Source organism: Rhynchophorus ferrugineus, unplaced genomic scaffold, assembly GCF_030347505.1.
Source record: "Rhynchophorus ferrugineus isolate W39M unplaced genomic scaffold, kcgeb_rfMv2 rfM5, whole genome shotgun sequence".
NCBI lineage: Eukaryota > Metazoa > Arthropoda > Insecta > Coleoptera > Curculionidae > Rhynchophorus > Rhynchophorus ferrugineus.
In genome coordinates, this window is record NW_027472584.1 from 11,783,168 (window position 1) to 11,799,444 (window position 16,277).

General features: G+C 31.4%; 1 protein-coding gene across 6 annotated transcripts in view; it reads right to left on the reverse strand.

Moving 5' to 3' along the window:
• The window catches only part of Oatp74D (Organic anion transporting polypeptide 74D), a 130,556-nt gene that overhangs the window by 101,147 nt on the left and 13,132 nt on the right, over nucleotides 1–16,277 (reverse strand). For 2 of the 6 annotated variants that reach the window (XM_076404852.1, XM_076404855.1), the window contains exon 1: nucleotides 1,530–1,819. The exons of 3 other annotated variants lie outside the window; for them this stretch is intronic. The gene's annotated coding sequence lies outside the window, so the exon portion shown is untranslated. Of the gene's footprint in view, nucleotides 1–1,506; nucleotides 1,820–16,277 lie in introns of those variants that run through there. One more of the 6 variants, XM_076404851.1, reaches the window with a different exon arrangement.

The following is a 16,277-nucleotide window of genomic DNA, read 5'->3' on the forward strand; positions in this document are numbered from 1 at the left end:
ACAACCTAAGATAAAAATATCAACAATAGATTAAAAAAATATATGCATATAAAACGACATTTCAAAACAAATTGATAACAATTAATTGGAATAAAAATATCAGCCAACTATAAACAATTCAATCGGTACATGTGGTCTAGTTAAAACGCTGAATCCATTAAAATCGAAATATCTGAAATATATTGATCTATATGTGGCATAAGAAAAAAAATTACTTCTAGTTAATAATAAATTTAAAGAAAAGTAGGACAAAAAAATAATTGGTCATTTTAATGCGCGCGCAGAGTTCAGCGTGTTGCGACGATGCCAGACTTACCACTTAACATTTGGCCTTTAACTCTACAAGTGGCAGGCATACAACATTTTAGGCTTAGATTTATTTCAATTTTGATGTTGAGCCTGCGTAAACTAATATCGATCATTAATAGACAACATTAACAATAGAATCGTAAAAATATGATAGCGTCCAATACCACGAGAACATCATTAAACATGATTCTTAATCGCAATCTAAGTAATATATACATAATAAATATAAAAGATATCTTGAACGGTTTAACATTACTTAAAATAATCTCACGGTTTGGGTACAACGGGATTTGTTATAATTACAATGTAAATTATAGATCGTAAATTGTAATAAATATCTCATATCTTATCGTGTAATGGTTTTCGTAATAAATGAAGCATTTGTCGACTACACGTGGAATCCTGATACCCTTAATGCATTTTTAAATTTGAGTATAGGTTAAGTACCATGATAAAATTAACTGCTCTAATATTTTTTACTTAGAAATATGGTCCAAAACTAAACAATAAATCTAAACTAACAATAAAATTATATATCGATTTGGTTTTTTACCGTCCAAGAAAACTTATATTTTTAAACATCAACTATTATAGTCGCTATTAAATACAAATTTAACTACTATAATTCTAAATAGATTTACACCAAATACTTCTATACTATGAGAATAACAAATTACCTTTCTATTTTTAATATCTAATAACACGTCCTTTCATATCCTACTATTACCACTGTCTAGATTTTATATGTGTTTTTTATTAATTAAAGAAAAAAACATAAACATTTATGTAGTCGGAATCAATGATTGAAGTATAAATATTTTCGACAAAGATAATAATGATTGAAATAAAACAGTACCGTTTTTTTAACAAGCGATAGTTGTAATCTCAATTGCTAAATTCCTGGAAAATGATTTCTGATTATTTTAAATTAAACTAATATTGTCGCCAATTAGTAGCGTTTGAAAATAGACGATAAAAGTTCGGACAAAAATATAATAATGGCAACGTTGCAGACGCATCATGCCTGCTACCGAACCGCAATCGTTGTTCTTAAGACCGGGGGATATGAAGGCGAAAGTGGAAAAACGAAATTAAATATAACTAACTCTTACACGAGATGATTCGTTTTCCTTGGCGATTGGTTTTTTTAGATTATATCGGCGATAAACGGGACCATATCTAAATCGAATTCTACACATAAAAATAGTGAAATATCTCACCTAAACATTGCCGGCTCAGTCTGTGTAAACATTATACTATTTACGGCGGACGAAAGGGAAATGAACGAAAATGTGGTGGCTGTCAGAAGATCGACGTATAAACGGGGTGCGAAGTGTGCGCGATTTCGAAAAAAAAAACGAAACAAGAAAAAAATTGTATGCCGTGACAGCCTTGAAGGTGACAGTGTCCAAGATGAAAACAAAACGCTGCAATGACGACACACCACAGACAGCCACGGGAGCGTGGCCTCTCAGCGCGAAACGACAACCAAACGCGATTGAAAGCGACTAAAAGCGGCCGGTTGGAACTGGGACCCGGCAGACGACCGACCTGATCAGGCCCGGCACTAGGTTCTGATGGGGCTTCACCGCAGGGTTGATTCGATCTAGATCGAGCTTATGTTGGCGCCCATGTTTACTACATTTTAAACAGTTTATATATTAACACAATATATATATATATATATATATATATATATATATATATATATATATATATATATATATATATACATATACCTGTATTTATTTAATTATTTAAATACTTCCGTTTACATCTTATATTAGATACACTGAGCACAATCTTAATTAACAAATGAATTGATTACTATTGTTGTGTTGTTTACATTTTCCAAATTAAAATTATATTAAAACTACTTAATATAAAGTTAAGAGTGTCACTTATACACTATAAAAATTCATGTGGTTTGCTACGTTGCTGTGATTTAATAACCATCTTTCTTGTTTTAATGCCAAATCTTAGACGACAGTTAGTTATTAACATTGGTGCTGAGATAGACATTTCACAGGTTATTTTATATTTACAAAAGTTTGTTGATTTAATATGTGAAAGTAAAAGTGAAGTGAAAATTAAAAGCAGACAAAATAAGTGTATAAGGAATCAATTATTAGTAAAATATTTATTTAAATTGTAGTCTAAGCCAGTTAAAATTTATGGGAACCAGGCCACAATTGTCCGGAAAAGTCCCCGGTCTGACACATAGATGACGCTACTAGAATTAAATCCATATGTTTTTTAGTTAACCTTAACCCCCAAAAGATGCGTGTATAAATTCGACAGCTATCGGATCATTAGTTTGTGAATTATAGCATTTTGAGTGAAGCAACTTCTGCTATTGTGAAGAAAATAGATTAAAAGGAATTTTGCATGTTGATAAAATATTGCTTTTTGAAGGGAAAAAATACAGTTGAAGCAAAAAATTGGCTTGATGCCGAGTTTCCGGACACTGCCCCAGGAAAATCAACCATCCAGGATTGGTTTGCTAAGTTCAGACGTGGTGAAATGAGCACCGAAGACGGTGAACGCAGTGGACGTCTAAAAGAGGTTATTACCGACGAAAACATTTAAAAAATCTACAAAATAATTTTAATTGACCGTAAATTGAAATTGAATGAAATAGCGGACACTCTAAAGATATCAACTGAACGTGTACATCATATCATTCATGAATATTTGGGTATGAGAAAGCTCTGCGCAAAGTGCGAGCTCACTTTTGACCAAAAAGAACGACGAGTTGATAATTCGGAGCTGTGTTTGAAGATAATCGAGCATAATAAACCCGAGTTTTTGCATCGATATCAATTGGGCTTCGAATTGCTTCCTCATCCACCGTATTCTCCATATCTGACCCCCACCGACTACTTCCTGTTCTCAGATCTCAAAAGAATGCTCGCTGGGAAGAAATTTTCGTCGAATGAAGAGGTGATGGTCGAAATTGAGGCCTAGGCAAAGGACAAATCGTACTACAAAAATGGCATCGATAAGTTGGAGGGTCGCTATAATCAGGGTACCACCCTTGAAGGGAATTATGTTGAATAAAAAAAACTAATTATGCCAAAAAAATTGTTTTACTATGGTAGGCCGGGGACTATTCAATTGACCTGGTATGTTCATGGCATGTTATAAAAAACTGAGAAAAATTATTAACGAAACAGACCAAACTAAATGTATGCAGCTGGTGAATGTGTACATCACAAATTTACAAGAGATGATGAGGTTACATTTTTAAATTAACAATAGAGTTCTTGAATAATCCCCTAAAAACAAATACCTTAAAGAGGATTGGTAGGATAACAGATGGAAAACTATCAGATTCAACAAATGAGCTGATTGAATTGAAAGTATGGAGAGGGATTTTGGATACTGAATGACCTACTATTACTGTATTAATTTATGGTTATATATTTTTTCAGGTATTACTTATAAGATGAGGACAGAATAAAAAATGCAGCTAATTGCTTCCGAAAAATCGCAGGAATAAACACAAACATGACAATAGAGTCCTTGAATAATATCCTAAAACAAATACCCTAAAATGAAATGTTGTATAGGTATCTTCGATATTGAACGACCAAATGCTATCAACATAGAATAATTATCAGAGTCCACAGAATTCACGAAATATAAGTACACAATCCATACAGTTTTGAGGTAAATTAGAAGTAAAATATGGATAAAAGGATAATAAATAAAATAAAAAACTGTTACTTATATTGTCTGTGTGTGTATCTTACTCAGCTTACTTTATTTTGTTTATTTTATTCCATATATTTCTGCAGTATTTATCTGCTCTGAATAGTTATATAAAACGAAATAAATAATAAATTACAAAGCTTCAAATCATATGTTATCAATTTAATTCACACTTTCTGTTAACTGCAGCTTATATTTACTATCATAAAAATGCATGACATTTCATTTAAACATCTACTTTTTGTTAATATCTTTAAATATCTGAAAAACCAGAAAGTTACAGGTATAAAGTATACAAATGTGACCATTTTCTATTCTTGTCTTTACTATAATCTTGAAACAAGTTATGTTCTTAGTATTACAAAATTATAACATTTTACTAACAATTCATACCTTATTTTCGTATTGTCTGCTACTAATTTTCTCTATTATAATAAATAATTATATTACCTCAGCACACTTTTGTAAACATAAAATTAATCTAAAAATTATTTCCTAACTGCAATTCTGAGTGGCTGTAGCCTACCGTCGTCTCTAAATATTGGCAGAGCCATTTATTTTCGAGGTTATAGTGCAGCTCTTCGTTTGCTTCGTAACTTTGTTTTGGCGGCCTATTGGATTACTAGTCAGTTTGATGTCTGAGACTTCCACCTATTAAGCTGTATTTTCCAGTTCATTTATTTATCTTGTTGCTGACTTCTATAGCTCTAGACAGAGATATGTCTTTTTTTATAATGACTTATGTGTGGTCCTAAGACACTACCCTGCTGAACTCCAGTCGAAATAAGTTTTAATATTCTGCGATAAAAATTCTTGTGGATTACTTACAAATAGGATATCTAATCAAACACCTGTGAGACTTCCAAGAATATTACAGAGCTACATTTTTTTCAAACGACTTTTCAGTAATCAATGTTTTTCTATAAACTTTCGATTGTTGAGTACTGGAAATTGTAACTGGAAATCTGGTATTTTTATTATTTATTATAAGCGGTTTAACAATTTTAATAGTAGCTTCGTAAATAATTTGGATATTGCAGGTAGCAGAGAGATAGGCCTGTAAGGCCCCACTTGTTCTGACAGTTTGTCAGATCTTTTAAGCATAACTATTTGTGCCATCTTAAAACGTCCCGAACCATTATAGGGATTAAATATGTATGCCAACATGATGATTGCTTCTCGTGGCAATTCTTTCCACAATTCAATTGAAATATCATTAATTTCAGGAGTGTTTTTTAGGAATGATGTTTTAACAATTTCCGCACCAACAACTACTGAAAAAAACAGCTTTGTAGCTATTTCGATCTGAGAACCACATATCGTACATATCGTGTATAAGCAATCGTACATTAGCTAGATGTGCGATTAATTCAAATTTTTGTTCGTTGTTTTGTCTGTTTGTTTTCAAACTTTTGATTAATTACCTAACATATTATTCTTGTTTATATTCGTTAATCTTTTGATTCTATAAACCATAGTATGGTCTGAGATATTTCTTTTTCCTTTTATCATTTCCGTGATTAATAAAAATACAAATTTCTTATAAAATTAACATTTCGAAATCAACTTTAATTTGTTTGTTCATCTCTACAGATGATTTAGATGACGAACTAGGATAACCAATTATACAGATTTAGTTTGTTTCATATTACAATATTTTCATCTAATTTTATAGAAACTAACCATGAATAGGTCCCTTAAGAGACACCCTCTTTATGAAGTGAGTTTTAATTAATTATAACGTAGTAATTAAATATTTTCATTTATTTCCACGTACACCATTCGGCATCTAGAAGAATTATTATTCAATATTTTAGCTGGAGATGATTAGTTTTAAAGGTCTGCTTTTCATATTTTATAGTACAATATAAAGTATACAGTACTAATACTTTGGCGAGTGAAAAATCAATCCTCGTATACCGTTCTAACTTTGCCCTCACTAAATATTTTTTTCTCCTTTTAAAAGTCTCCTTTTTACCAACATCGGTTTATCTGGACTGGACCTACTGTTTAACGTGGGCTCGGAACCACGGGTTAATTAAGCGTACCGACTGGTCAGTGACCAACTTAGGGACCATCCCAGAAGACCTTCGGTCTTACCCAGCCTGGTTACAGGCGTAACTGGGATGGTAATTCTTTGATCGGATTTTCCCTTGTTATCTATAAAGACATTTACAGTTACAATCACAAACATAAACTACATCTATGCCCCAGCAGGATTCGAACCCACGACTATCGCAACAGTAGGAGGACCGTTCTGTCGCCTTGACCAATGCGCCAACGAAGACGGCAAATAATTGATTTGTTATATCTGCTTGGATTGTTACTTTTTTTCATTGAATTGTGCAATCTGCCGATTCATGATCAATAACAGTTCTGTGAATTTAATTAGTAACGAAAACCTCTAAGATATTGTTCAAGGCATGTTGAACGTACTGTAGTTTGTTTTAACCACCATCTTGATAATTTTAGTTTCACGTTTTCAGAAAATCATTTTGAATTACTATGTGTCAACTATGGCAAAACATTTAAATTACCAATTAACTCAAGATACTGAAATATGCGTCTTTTATTATAATTGTGAATTAATTGATTAGTATGTATCAAATTGACGCACTTGTTGATCGAAGTAATACTTGCAACGGAGAATAGATTAATCATAATAATTCTAGGTCTGGAGAGTGAGTAAAATGTGGCAAATAAACCGAAAAAGACCCAGACTACATACAAACATTTTGGTGGATTACTTCGGGTATATTACTCATACACTTTATATTTCGCTGCCAATTTATTGAGCTAAAATTAAAGCGGTTTATCAAAAACTGAAAAATCAAAAACATCATTGATGATGGTGATGATCTCCTAATGAGTAATTAAACCCTGTGATTGGGAGGTTTTAGTATATCTAGCATACAGTCAAAACATTTGCGGATACATTCAAGCAATTAATATTTATTTATATTTAAAAATGATTAAAAGATCTGTACTATTTATCTTACATGATGGCTAATAACGTGTGATTAATTTTTCAAATAACTAATATTAACTTTATATATATTATATATGTATTTTACAATTATTATTTAAATTTAAAGTTATAATCGCAAATCTATATCACTTATTCCTTTGAATAAATCTTAATTAATAAATAAACTTAATAAACTGGAGTCATATATTACATCCTTATTATTCATTATTCCGTAATCAAATGTAATAGCTGAAATAATATATTTAATAAATAATTAGATTGAAATATGAATATTACGAAAATATAATAGATTTTGCTATTATATTAATATATATATTTATAGATTCGACTAAATAATTCACCAGATATATACATGTTAAATACTGCGAAATGATAATTTATATGATACTACAAATAAACTACATCAACAATTATATTTCATTTAACAACATTTAGAATATAAAGAAGCTTTATAATCTATATTCTTGTCTAGAATAATTTCCATATGTGGCAAATATCCACCAATCATAATAAGTATATAAATTTAATATATAAACAGATTCCAGAAATCGTCATAAATAATATTACTAAGGATCATACATAATATAATTAATTATGCAGTTGTATTTTTTATACTATTTTTTATTAGTTGCATTAATGTGATTGTATAATATTAAATAGATAAATCACATATCATATACAAATTTGTATTATATGTAGACTTATTTCTTTTAATTTATTTACGATACTGATCATGAAAATTTAATTTATTTTAATATTAAGATGAAGATTAAGATTAACAAATATTCAATTAAATACAATAAACAAATTTCAATAAATTATATTAAAAGACATCATATATAATTCATCATTGATTTTAAAACACAGAAACCAAATGGGGTAACTGTTATTTCATATAAAATCATATTTATTTTATGAACAACATAGAACCAGATATGACATCATATGTATTCATTTATATACAACATTACGCAATCAAATGCGAAAATTTAAATAATATTTGAGTGAAACAAATTATATAATCAATGATTAAATGAAAAGTTTTAATCAATAATACGATAAGCAATCATATAAAACTCAATCTACATATAATAATATTTTAAGAGTGATTATATCGATTAATCTCAAAAATTATACGTAAACAAATTTGACCACATACGCAGATTCGAAGCTAGTATATTGATCCGAAAAAATATCGACAAAGAAAATGCGAACAATGTATTACTATTAATTCTCTTTCGCATATTAAAGATAGGATTGTGAATCAACTACGGATAATTTGAAACGAATTGTATTTTGTTTTGTCTACTTATCACGTTTTAATCCATTCGAATTCGAATATAATATGAACATTTCATGGTCACGGCAATCATTTAACATCATTAAGATATGTTTACCTACTTTTTTGGTCGTCAATTTAATATTTCAAGAGAAAATTGTTACCAGAAATTAATGAATTATTTTAGAAAGGTTTGTAAGTAAATAGAGACAATTTTAATTTAGTATATTATCGACATTGTTAAAACAGCAAATTATTATCATAGACATGGTGAAAGTATAAAAATTTTCTGATAGTATTTAAAAAAATACTAATTTTTATTAAGTATTTAGTCTTTCGATATAATCATATACAACTGAAGAAAGAGATATTTCCTACGTAATTATTATATTTTAACGAAATGTTGTATGGATACTTCCGTTTTTGAAATATAACATTAAATTATGTAATTAATAACATCTATTATAAAACTATTATATTGTATAATACACTTTGACACAACACAATAAAATTTTGTGTATCACTTCTTACTGTCTATAACATCTGTAGCGATCTTGAGGCATGTCGAATTTTACATCGTGATATAACGGTCTACAAAATACCCAGAAATATAATCCCAGATGTTGAACACGGGCGGGGTGCCAGCAGCGCCAACTAGAACCCGATAACGAATAGCTGGCGGCAACCCCGAGACGTTTATCTGGGATATTATTGAAGGGTATTTCGATTCATTCAGTGGTCGACCATCGTTTGGTTTACACGTGCCACCATCGACTGCCCAAGACTCGTCTCCAGGTAACACCGCTGCCATCCGTTTTATTATTTGTATTTTTCACATTTTTTTATATAGCCAATAAATAACGGTCACATAATGTAAATACCACTGTTTCATTTCGTTTTACCTCCGTTCACCGAGCCACATCATTTACCCTAAAGTGGTGACCCCGACGTGATCTTTCGCAAAATTGGGTTTGGACTCGTGAATGGAGGGTACGTGCAACATGGTGTATTTTACGTGGCCGTTATATTTTTTGTTTCAAAATTGTCAATATTTTTAATTCGATTCGTTTTCGATTTTACCTTCAATATTCCTTTTCATTTTATTCCTATTCCTTTTCAAATTCCTTATATATTACATTCATTCAAACATTTGTTCCTCATTAAATTTTATTTTAGTGCTGGAACAATGAAGCTTCAATTTCATTTCATTATTTCCAATTCATTTTTTTTGTCAAAATTTTCTTTCACAATCTTTTGAACTCATAGATATTTTTACATCACTGCTTTTTTGCATCATGAGCGTCTCGGCTAAACATTTCTTTCGGCGCTATGTTTAAATCATAATGTCTTCCTTCGTTCGCCGTTTCCTTCATAATGGCAGACATTTTTATTTGGAAGGCTTTGGGCAGCTTCGGTCGGATACCGTCCTTATTTGTTTTTTTCTGAATTACCGTAACGTATGTGACTACGGATTAGTCACAGAGCAGCTCCAGAAGTTAGGTACCGATTGCAGTCACCGTAGACTCGTCATGTCTTCGCCGAGGTACCAGAATTGTTAACGTCTCGTCGTCGAAGAAAATAAGCTACCACGTCGTCGAACAATCGATCCTCCCACAGCGTCGATTACGGGGGCCCTGCCGAAAAATAGCCTGTTCTCAACGTCGTCGATGGACCACATTCAAGTGCCAAAGCGACGATGAAGCAACGGTATCTGTAGGACCGGAAGATATCAACAGCCGTACCAGATCGCAACCGTACCTTCCACAACCGTTTCGATTTATCATATTTTTCAAAGCCCTTTTCATGCAGCACATTTTGTTTGGTATATAATTTTTTTGTATTTGATATTTTTTCATACATTTTTGTATTTGTGTTGCTTGGAGTAATTGTATGTAAATTTCTGGCAGGGGAGTATTGTAGCGACCTTGAGGCATGTCGAATTTTACATAGTGATATAACGGTCTACAAAATAGACAGAAATATAATTCCAGATGTTGAACACGGGCGGAGTGCCAGCAGCGCCAACTAGAACCCGATAACGAATAGCTGGCGACAATCCCGAGACGTTTATCTGGGATGTTATTGAAGGGTATTCATTCATCCATTCAGTGCTCGACCATCGTTTGGTTTAGACGTGCCACCATCGACTGCCCAAGCCTCGTCACCAGGTAACACCGCTGCCATCCGTCTTATCTAATTGTATTTTCACATTTTTTTATATAGCCAATAAATAACGGTCACATAATGTAAACACCACTGTTTCATTTCGTTTTACCTCCATTCACCGAGCCACATCATTTACCTAAACATCAATAGTCAATCAATGTCTATATCAAGCATAGAAAAATAGAGAGAAATTTAGTTTTATCAATAAAAATGCAACTATGGATTATCTAACCAAAAGATTGCTTTCAATGCACTGTTTAATATACGTAATTGATGTTTATATATAAATACTATTTGCTGTAGTAATTTCAATATTGTAATATCTTGCTAAACATATAGCAGAGCATTACTTCTGAATCAGTCGAAACAGCTTTTCTACAGCTTCCTGACTGATATTTAACGACCAAAAAGATTGGCCACAAATATTTTTTCTGTATTAAAATTGCCATTTGTACATCTTCTAAACCAGTATTTCTTATGATAATTCGGTTTTTATTTTTTAACTTTTTAACAGCTGCATACATACATTGTAACATACTTATTTAAAACAATTTTAATGCGTATGTATTTTTGTCTATATTGTGTTGTAACCAACTACCTCTTTCATATATATCTAAATTATTACTGATTATATTGTACACATTATTATAAAAACTGTTAAAAAAAGTACTGAAACTTCAAATAAACATTTCAAGTATTAATGCAATTGCGGTATCATTATAATATTGCAGACATATCATTCAGACAAGAATATCATTCAGAGAATAGAACTTATGTAAAGCAATATATAAGTCATATGAAATACAAAAATTGTTAAAAATATTCACAACTAATTAGAACAGTAGAAACAGAATAATTAAAATTCTTAAGAATGGTTCCTCACTAATATATTAAAAATAAATGTATATTATTTTAGATGTTTATGTAATGATTATATCAATTAAATTACTATTATATATGTCACTATCTATATTTATCTCTAGACGAGATTGCATGTTTATCTCTATTGCGAGAATGCCTTATTAATATGTTGCATTATAAATGATTACTAACATAAAATGATGAATTCAACAAATGTCAATCAATCAAGTTATATACATCAAGTTTATTCAGTACCTGACAGGTTATTAGATTTTTAGAATACTTAAATAATGAAATGCCACATTGTAATTTGACTTTATCTATTACCAAAAATGTAATTCCTATAACATTTTAAAATGAGTTACAGTTAATTATGATCAACAAAGATTGTTCATAAAAATAATGATAATAGCAATATATAATCTTGATACTGATATATTTAAAATATTAAGAAGAATGGTAAACCATTTAAGAGGTTCTCTACATTTGTAAAAATCCTCAAATATGATGATAACAAAATTTTTATTCAGTTATAATTAAATATTATTAATTTAAATTATTTGTAATTATATGTAATGAATATAAAAGAAAACATTTCAAAACTAACTAGAATTTCAGAAATTATCAAAAATACAATATATATAAACTAAATAATATAAAAAATAAATACAGTAAAACTCTGATTTCTAATAAATATACTAATATAAAGTTACATATATATTTTTCATATAAATTCACCAAAATGGTGCAGTTATGTTTTTGATCTTTTATGATTGTCGCTGTTTCAGCAGAGCCAGTAACTAAGCTGGTTAAGACCGGATGTTTTCTAGGAAGGTATCTAAGTTGATTATTTAAGAGTTGATATAATATATGTTCTTTCTATCGTATATCTGCTTTTAGACTATTTTTATTATCCACATTTTATATTTTTTCAAATTATTACGCCTAAGTTGGTAGAACACAACGTTTTTAACTTAAACAGTAAACCATTTCAAAGATAAAAAGGTCCTAACTATCTAAATATAGTAACTAAAATTAAGCTTAAGAACACCTTTATGTTGGTGCGTTGTGGTAAACCCATAAAAGTCAACCAATGTTCAACGGAACATTTCCTCTCTGTTGAAATAATAAACATAAATATTAGTGTTAATACAATACCACAAAACTACTTAGGATGTTGAATATTTTAACTCTAACTGTCCACGTAACATCTGAAAACACTTGGCTTCTTATCAAACATAGCCATATTCATTTATGGATTGAATCTCACCGTACTATGAAGAAAATGTTAATAGAAATGTTAAACATAACAGATCATAGAGCGCGTACGTGATTATACGCAGATGTATACCGTCCGCAACTGGATAAATTGACCGAGTCTGTCGAATGGAAGGGACGGAGAATTGATAAATGGAAAAATATGACCTATTTCATGATAAATACACCGTACCTGGTGTTAGCCCGGCAGGTATTTTCAGAATATATTTAATATATTAACGGGAGGCAAGAGAACAAAGGAAAATCGATTGATTCGAATGATACACGAATATGTCCTCTTAGTTTTTTTATATTACCCTATTAGAGGCAGTTATGTAAAAGGTCACATTAAAATAACAGTCACGTATGAGAAAAAAAATAGGTAAGTACGTATAGACACTTTTATTCGCACATATATACATGTAGCTATGATTATTATTATCTTAATTTATATGTAAATATATACGATGGTGTTTAAAACTGTTAAACATTGTGAGTGAATTAATTTTGAAGATTTTTTTAATCAATAAATATATAAAATATTATTTTTTTCTATTTCTCTGGGGTAATATTTAAAATACATAGCGGGAAAACGCTGTTTTCCTAATTTACCTGTATAGGAAACAGAAGTGTTGCTCAGATCACAAACATATTTTTTGCGTTTATAATCATCATAAAGACCTTCTTTTGTCCGATGCTCGACTTTAGCGTATCAATAAATTTATAATTTATAGCCATCATTTTTTATAGTCGCCACAATACAGATGTGTTATTCATCGACGTGGAACATTAACTTATTTTATATTAATATTTATATTTTTTATTAATATTGCTTTTCTCAATATTCACAGATATATAAACAAACAGAGTACAGAGTGTAACAATTGAACGAATGATACAATAGATAAAAAGGTATTAAATACATAATATAGAAAAAACAAAACAAACAAGATGGTGGTATACACAAAATCTTACATTCGTTAATACGATAAAATTTTAATCGTAATTAAGTAATCAATGTATGTGCCATTTTACAGCTTAAAATTCTTAGTGAGCGCCTTGCCATTCCGAAAATTATCGCAGCAATACTTTAGAAACATCGATGAAAAGCCGAAAATATATAACAACTTCAAAATATTCTTCAGAAATATCTTACTGAGCTAACAAACATCAATTCCATCATCAGATTGCAAACACGCCTATATTGCTGTTATTCCGAAAAAAAGGAGACAAATCAGCACCCTCTAACTACCATCCAATAAGCCTTCTAAGCTCATAGTCAAAATCGTTGAGTAATTCTCTACTCTCTCATTAAAGCTGTGAAAATTAAAGAATCATCTAGGATGAGCAGTTTGGATTTCCAGTCGAACACTAACCCATCCATCAAGCTGCGAGATTAGCAGAGGGAGTAAACTATACATTTTCATGACAAGAACCTCATGGGGACAGTATTCTTAAACCTCACTAACGGCCATCGATAAACTTTGGCATCATAGTCTAACATTAAAGCTTGGAATTTCCAGTAATCTTGTAAACCTAATACATTCATACTTACAGAACCGGTCACTTGAAATCAAAGGTGGTGTTTTTTTTTTGGACTAGGAGATTCATCTAGTCTGGTGCTTTACAGACTTCACCATAGTAAAACACATTTTTTTGACAAAATTAGTTTTTTGTATTCAACATAATTCCCTTCAAGGGTGATACACTGATTATAGCGACCCTCCAGCTTTTCGATACCATTCGTCCTTTGCTTCAAAATAGGCGTCAGTTTCGACGATCAGCTCTTCATTCGACGATTCGACCTCCAAGTGAGTATTCTTTTGAGATCTGAGAACAGGAAATAGTAGCTGGGGGCCAGATCTGGAGAATACGGTGGATGAGGAAGCAATTCGAAGCCCAATTTATGGATTTTTTTCATCGTTTTCACTGACTTGTGACACGGTGCATTGTCTTGGTGAGGCATCACTTTCTATTTCTTCAAATGCGGCCGTTTTTCGGCGATTTAGTCCTTCAAACGGGCCATTAAGCCTATGTAATAGTCGCTGTTGATGGTTCTTCCTTTTTCAAGGTAGTCAATGACAATTATTCCAAGGGTATCCCAAAATACAAACGCCATAAACGTGCCAGCCGACTGTTGCGTTTTTACACACTTTGGAGCGGGTTCATCGTGTGCATTCCACTCGGATGACTATCGATTGGACTTCGGAGTGAAATGATGGAGCCATGTTTCATACATTGTCACATATCGATGCAAAAACTCGGGTTTATTACGCTTAATCAATTTCAAACACTGCTCCGAATCATCCAATCGTCGTTGTTTTTTGGTCAAAAGTGAGCTCGCGCGGCACCCACTTTGCACAGAGCTTTCTCTTACCCAAATATTCGTGAATGATATCATGTACACGTTCAGTTGATATCTTTAGAGTGTCTGCTATTTCATTCATTTCAATTTCAATTGACCTGTTATCTAAATGACTGACATTCTTAAAGTGGAAATAGTAGAATCTGCATCTAGTGGCTTCATTCTAATATCACATATGACTTTTTATCGAAATAAATATTTCAAAAACTAATGCTCACATACTATTCGTTGATTGAAAGTTTAGTAGCACGTTTTATTGAACTCTATAGAGAAATATTAAAAGAAAGACATTCGACTATTCAGAATTTTTTTTAATTTTTCCTCAAAATGGCATATTGAAAGTAAAGCATACTAGCATAGCTTTGCTTGATATAAAGACATACCTTATCAATAGCTTCTTCGTGAAAACTAGTTTAGAAAATGGTGGTCGGAAGGATCGGAAATGTCTGCTAAATACGACAGTTGGGGTAAGGTTTCCATTTTGATAAGTATTTCTAATTATATTTTCAAGGATCTTGCAAGATGTGACCAGACGTGATCATGTTGGCAAATCAATTAATCGAATTTTTACTTCTAAAACAACTATATACAATGTTTGACTCATCGATTACATTTTCGGATTTACTTCAGTTTATAATCTGTAATAAGTAAATTCGGTTTGGTTGTCTAATTCTACTCAGGATAATTTGGCAAAAAGCATGAGGACCTTTCTTTATTGCCAATCGGTATACTGTTGCAAATTGTATAGCAATGACATTACGATGAGTTAAATTATTATTGTTGCCAAGTTCTTTTTATAAACATTTCGGTAATTTTGTTAGTGAAATCCTGACAGATTAATAGCACCCCTGTTTATCGACCCATTTGGTTATTCCTGACATTCCATAGGTCATTCAAGATCAACCACAACATACTATTTTAAACCACTTGCAGTTCTTTTATCTTATAAAACTTGCCCAGCATATAAAAACATGGAACGGACTATTCCCTGATACACAAGATCCTTTTACCAAGTATCATTATCTGGACTGGACCTACAGTTTAACGTGGGCTCCGAACCACGGTCCTCAGCATTAAGCCTACCGACTGACGAGTGACCAACTTTAGAAATCATCCCAGAAGATATCCGGTCTTACCCAGCCTGGTTACTGGCGTGACTGGGATCATTTTCCTTGTCGGATTTTACACTTTTGCCTAGGTCAATCATAAATTTTAAACAATCACAAAAATAAATTTATGACCATGTCCCAGCAGGATTCGAACCCGCGGCTATCGCAACAGTAAGAGGACCGTCCTATTGCTTTTACCACTGCGCCACCAAGTCGGCTAGTTTTAAA